Source organism: Anarhichas minor, unplaced genomic scaffold (genome assembly GCF_050575085.1).
Source record: "Anarhichas minor isolate MPS153535 unplaced genomic scaffold, ASM5057508v1 ptg000007l, whole genome shotgun sequence".
Lineage (NCBI taxonomy): Eukaryota > Metazoa > Chordata > Actinopteri > Perciformes > Anarhichadidae > Anarhichas > Anarhichas minor.
The window spans coordinates 14,553,083-14,559,815 of NW_027466453.1; positions in this window are offsets into that span (position 1 = coordinate 14,553,083).

Here is a 6,733-nt window from a genome sequence, read left to right on the forward strand (position 1 = left end):
GATGACGGTTTGAAGTGAACGGTTGAAACAAACCGGAGCATTTTAGATGTTAATTTGTTTTTGTTGCGTGTGTGTGTGTGTGTGTGTGTGTGTGTGTGTGTGTGTGTGTATTTTCTCATCCTTTTCAGAACCTCCGAATCGTTCGTAGTCGCACCCAATTTAACACAGCAGGATAAAATGCTTCCTTTAGCTTTGTTGTTTTCTGCTCTTTGCCTTTCGTCTCTTTTCCTCTTCCTCTTTTGTTTCAGGAAGGGAGAAAATGATTCGTGGTTATTGCAGCAGAACTTTCAGTTGAATTCAGCTGTTTTATGGAATCTGTGGAGATGTTATCTTCGCACTGGGATTATTTTTTACCTTTTCGTCACTTTTGAGTCCACTGATGGAGAGATGCGTCTTTAAATCTGTAACTCGTTGTCCAAATCATTATTGTGCTCACGCCCTTCCATTAACCATCCATCACCACTAGTTTATTGTGTGACGCTCTGAGAAGTTTGTGATTTGATGATGGTAATGATGTGAAAGTGCTTTATAAAGGTTACTCTTGCCCATCAAATCGCTGTAATTATACCGCATTAAATCAAGCATGTGTTTGGGGGAGGGCGGCTGAGATGGAGCCAAGAAGAGGTCAGCTGACTTTTTATTTATTTTTATGGCTTCTTTGACCTGCGACCCCTGGACGTATCTCCCATCAGGTCTGCGGCAGTCGGTCAGATCAGAGAGCCAGTCTGGCACCACCACCGCCAGGTTGACTCCCAGCCTTTTGTCCCCGAGCCTCCCCAGCCAGGGTGACAGATTCTGGGGGACACGGCTGGGGCCGAAAGGGGGGGTCTGGTTGTGTGTCTAGATGGGTCTGGTGTGTAAACACTGAGCGTCTGTGATCTGATGACACATGAAAGGGGTCTGCCTGTGGGGTGGCCGGCCCATCGTCTATATGTCAACATCCCCCACCACGCACACACACACACACACACACACACACACACACACACACACACACACACACACACACACACACACACACACACACACACAGACTAATGCCTACACTGACACCAGATTTATGTATTTATGCATTGCGGCGGCACAGCTCAAAGGGATATGGCTGGAGGGGGTTGGGGAGAGTAGATGGGGAGCGAGGCTGTTTGGTCTGCAGACAGAGACTGATGGGGTACTGGGGGGGGGGGGGTATAGGTGACAGGAGAGATTGAAGGGCAGGGGGAGACATCTGGAGAGTGATGATGCTGATTCATATGTTGCTGCAGAAGTTGTAGTGTGACGGGTTACACATATTCAGCCTGAACTAGACATTTCTTATAAAACCTAAAAGTATTGGGTCAAATTAAGTGAAATGTCCTCATCATAATTTCACAACTTATGTCCATTATTTCATCTGTTTTGCTCTCTTATGAGTAAACACTGAAGACGCTGTATGCTTTATATTTAGTGTGTACTAGATCATGAGCAAAAATTAGGTATGTTTTCATCAGCAAACTGTAGTCTGTGGCCTTTGATTTGACCCATTATTGTTGTAATACTGATTCAGCATTCCAAGGTGAGTTTTTATTGACACAACGTGCTACACCACAATAATGTATGCACCTTGCGCACTGAAAAAAATGATACTTTGGACTAACTTAAAAAAATGACTCTAATTTGTCATACGTAATTTGTTTAGTTGTTATCAAGTTATATTTTCAATTTGGTTGAAAGCAAAAGTTTTGACTTGATTTAAATCAAAATCTTGCTTTGGCCAAAGACAAAACTTTACATTCACACATCCAAGTATAGTTATTACTTTCAAATAAACTCATTCAATTACTCTAATTTGTTACACGCAATTATATAAATTTTTCCCAAGTTAATTCTGATTCAGTACAAACATTACATGATATCACACATATCTTATATAAAATCATACCTAAATCATGTTTGCTCTTGATGTATCACAAATAAGTTTCAGATGAGTCCGCGGAAGTCTGTATATGGATGAGGTGGTGGTTGAGGCTTTCACCCAGGAGACTGCTGTTTTTGTTAATGAAGTACTTTTGTTGCCCAACCTTGCTCGTTTTTGCATTTTTGCATTTTGTTTTGTTCATTAACCACGTGTTTGAAGCTGCTTTAAACTGCAGCCGTTCGATCTGGACCAAAATATATTTTCCTCGAAACGTAATTGAGAGAGCATTTTAGTTTTATGGGAACTTTATTTTGTAGGAGACAGGGTTGGAGCTTCAGCACCAAGTTGAGGAATCACATTTCCAACCCTTGTTGGGTTTTTGCTATTTCCTTGACAGTTTTAAATGATGCTCTCCAGCATCTGATCATTATGATGCAGCTTCAAAGGCCTCCGCAGAGTCCCGCAGGTCCTTCTCATCCTCGTTCTGTGTTCTTACGATCGTCTTTCGTTCTTGTGTCCTTTCCTAACAGAGTCCTTTTAGTTGATGAGTACTTTGATTGTTAAAAAAGCACAACATGCTTGATTGTAAGCGATAACATACAATCATATAAAAAAAGATGAAAATATGATTTCAGACAATAAATCCCGGCTTAAATCAACTGAAATATTTCCGGCTAGAAGGGACGTGAAGCGTCTAACAGTCATATCGTATTATGTTTGCTCAAAATCGCAAATGGTATTTTCATCATAAAAAATGAACACAAGATTCATGTCAGTCCCCAGAACAGTCTTTTACTCTTTTCTTGACTGGCAAACAGCTAAGCCTTCAAGAGTAAAGAGAGAGGGAGAGAAAAGGAGAGAAATAAAGGGGGGATGTCTGGGTAACTTCAATAGCCTCTCTGTGTCCATCTAATATGGAGGGCTAGCATGCTGGGAGTTGGCCCTTTCCATTCAGACAGACCCCAAACTCATAAAGACCTCTTCTATGGCCCCCAACCTGAAACCCACCCACCAAAGCCCTCGCTGGTATAGGCCCCTTCCATGGGAACTTGCAATCTGCAACGTAATCCCACTTTGGCCCCTGGAGAAGCCTTTCCAAACAAACCATGTGAGTCCTAATACCCAGGGCTTCACAAGTGGCTCCTAGCTAGGCCCGAGTTCCACCACCACCAACAACTTGGCCCTCCTTCTTCTTTTTTTCTCATTCTCTCGCTTTTCTTCTTTCCACGGATAGACGACAAAAGAAAGGGATCTCCTTCTAATTGCTTCGAAGATTGAAAAGCTGAGAGGGGTGGTGGGCGGCTTCAGAGGGAAATGAGACGGAGGCTCTGGAGGCAGCGGGGGACTGTCAGTCTGGCTTTGCCCGCCCTGGGTGTGCGGTAGCTGGGATAAAGGAGCTGGCAGGACGGCCTCCGCTGCAGAGCTGCGCTGAGTGGATCAGAGCGGAGGCGGGCGACTCCCAGGGCCCGGCTTTACAACTCTGGCCAAACGGAGGACTCTGAGAATGTGGAGGAGCTGAAGCAGCTCTGCTGGAGGCCCTCTTCACTCATGGGAAAGGACGTCTGGTCTTCACAACTGGGATTCAGAAAACCATAGGCTGCTGAGAACACAGTGTTCAAGCCAAGAAGGAGCGTCCGACAGAGAGGAGGCAGAAACATAGTGTATTGGTAGCCATCCAAACCCTCCGCCCCGGATGAACAGTCCAGCCACTGTTGATCAGTGTGGTGCTAGATGATGGAAGTGTGTGAACACACAGTTGGGGTGGTCCGTGACCTTTGGATCTGTTGCTATGACATGCAGAGTTGCTAATAACACTCATACACACACACACACACACACACACACACACCTTGACCTCTGCAGCGAGCATACCATGCCTCTTTCTGTTGCTATGCCATCACCCAGCTGCAGCTCCTCTGAAGCTTGGCGGAGGAGTTCTGCTCGTCTGTTTGTTATTGTGAATCCCGAATGGGACAAAAAGGAAAGAAGATGGTGAAGATGAAAATCAAGATAACGCTTCATTGCCATTTTCTTGCCAGCAATAAGTAAGGCAACATAAAAACTAATTTTGAGGGATGAATGGCATCATTTTGTTGGGGTCAGAGTACTTAGCGCATCATGTCTAAGTTCAGAGAGTGAATAGAAAAAGGGCCCCGCTCATCTGTATGTGTGGTGACATGAGATCCAAAGGATTTTGGCCTTACTAGCTCCTGAAAGTTCCCTCAGTCTCCCCTCTCTGGCCTCCTTTCATCCCTCCATCCCTCCATCCCTCCACCTTTCTTCTTTTTAATACAAATCAGCCACTCAATGCCATGCACATGTTTTAATGTTATTTGAACTCTGGCAGAGAACTTCAAACAGCTTTCAAAGTGAACTGAGTTTTTTTTTCCTCCTCACTTGCTCTCTATCTTTTTCTCTTTTTGAAAGAACACAGCCCGTGCTCAAGTACACCTGATCAGAAGGTCGAGAGATGGGGATTATGATATGCAAATGAGGCTTTGTTATCAGAGTTGACATTCGTTAGAAAGCTGAACAGAGGAGAGGTTACATGAAAAGGTGGCAACTCACCCCCCCTCTACCCCTTTTAGCATAACCTCCCCTCTCAAACACATTGGCCCACCTAAGCCCCCTTTTTTCATTTAGATCAAAAGGTTACACACAACAAAGAAAGGCCTGTGCGGAAAAGAAACACACACACACACACACACACACACACACACACACACACACATACTTCTGTGTACTTTTACACAATCAAGACTATTGATTGGTCAACTGCCCTAAAGGTGAGTGTGCACATCTGAACAGTATATGTGTTAATGTCCGGATTGGACCGTGTCCTGATGAGGCTGTCGTCTCTTGTGCTGTTTAGGCAGAACGGAGGTCTTTGCAATTACCAAACACTGTAGAAAGCCTTTCATGTCTCACCCCTGCTGTGACAGGGTAAGGACGAGGACACACTTACACACACATATACACACACATATATATACACACACACACATATACACGGAGAGATTGAGTCTTCCTCCTTTCAAATACACACAGAAGCATGCATATGGTCGCCCCCCCCTGTTCAATCTGCATACGGTTCAGTTCAAAGGAGTCCAAGCGAGGTGGCGGTCTGTGCTACTTTTCCAGCTATTAGCCTGGCCCGCCATATGCAGTGATCCATTGAGGAGTGGCTTTTTATGAACTTCATAAAGGGATGGTTATTAGAGCTTCCGAGTGGAGATGGGCCGTCTGGCCTTTGAGTTGAGCAGCAGGGGGTCCTGAGTGCTTTGATGTGAATCATACTGTTAGATAAGTTTTGAGAGGTAGAGGGAGCTACCCAATCCTTACAAAAAGACCAAGCCCGCCTTATATAAGTGATAATTGACCCAGTTTCTTTCTTTCTCTTGATTTGTCTTTACTTTTGACACCTCTAGGACACGACAAAGACACAGAGACAGTTGATGATGAATAAAGATGTACCCATTATGTAGACATCCTCATCGTACTCTTGTCTTCATTTTATGACTTGCTGTATGAAACAACATCAACATCAGCAACACCACAATAAACAACATTAAGACACATCATCATACAACACAGATGGAGTTTGCCCAGTTTGAAAATCAATATATCTCATCAATCATTTCTTTAATTTGAATAACTTCTACCGGAAAGGATGTTTGGGACGTTTGGATGTGATCGTATTCCTCTTCACAAGCTGTGAGGAGAGGAGAGAAAGTCTTCGTTGACGCCAGGAAAGTATCCTGATTGCACCTCGATTGACTGCCAGCTCAGACAACAAATTGTAAAAAGCGTCCTTCCTTCAAAAAAACTTGATATTCACCCTCCCTTTAGTTCATAAATCACATCTCAAATATGACTGTGCTCAGTGTGTCCTGAAGGTGGTGCTGCTAATCCACATCCCAGACATCAATGTCCTCCCCAATATCAGCAGGGTCCTGAGGGTCTTCAGGTGCTCTGCAATGCATCATCCTGCCTGTTAGCAAATGGATTTAGATATGGTTTGCATGCACAGTTTGCAGTCAGATAGCTGTAATAAATTTGGGGAAATCGTCTTTGACGGACCATAAACTCAACAGCTGGCTTTAATGCGTCTAACAGAACACAATGTATAAATGGCATAATTTGTATTAACACGCTGTTAAACCTTTTAAGTTGCACCTGCTTGTATTAATGACATATAAGGTATATTTCTATACAGTTGTAATAATGCTGAAATGAAGGGCTCATTGGTTAAGCACATTCACTGGAACAAGAAAACTGATGATGATTCAAGCAGAAATTGACCCTTTTGGTAACAATATACATATTTTGATTATCATACAGTGTTATTTTATATATATAATATAATATATTTATATAGAACTTGCGAAATAAATTGCGGTACAAAAGGCTCTATTTAGAGATTTGTAAAGTAATATGAAAGAAATATGACTCACCAAACCAAGACATGGACTGCACTACAAATTATCAGTTAAATGTAATAATAATAAATATTGCCTTTAAAACATAATGAGTGCTAACACATCGGTATTTTAGGTTTCTGATAGGAAACATTGTGAATACGATCTACATGGGGAAAAGAGCAAGGCGAGCTTTATTTATAGCACGTTACTCAAATGACAAAGAAGGAAATTAAGAGAAAGAAAATGAAAAAAGTTGCTTATATTTGGTCAGCAGATATTATTAGTTGTGGCTGAAGCACCAGTGTCCACTAGATGGATCCCTTCACCTCTCAGATTGATCAGGATCTGTAATAATAACCTCGTTACAGGTGGCTGTGCATACAGACGCCTCTGTGCGCTCAGTGGGGATGCAACACGC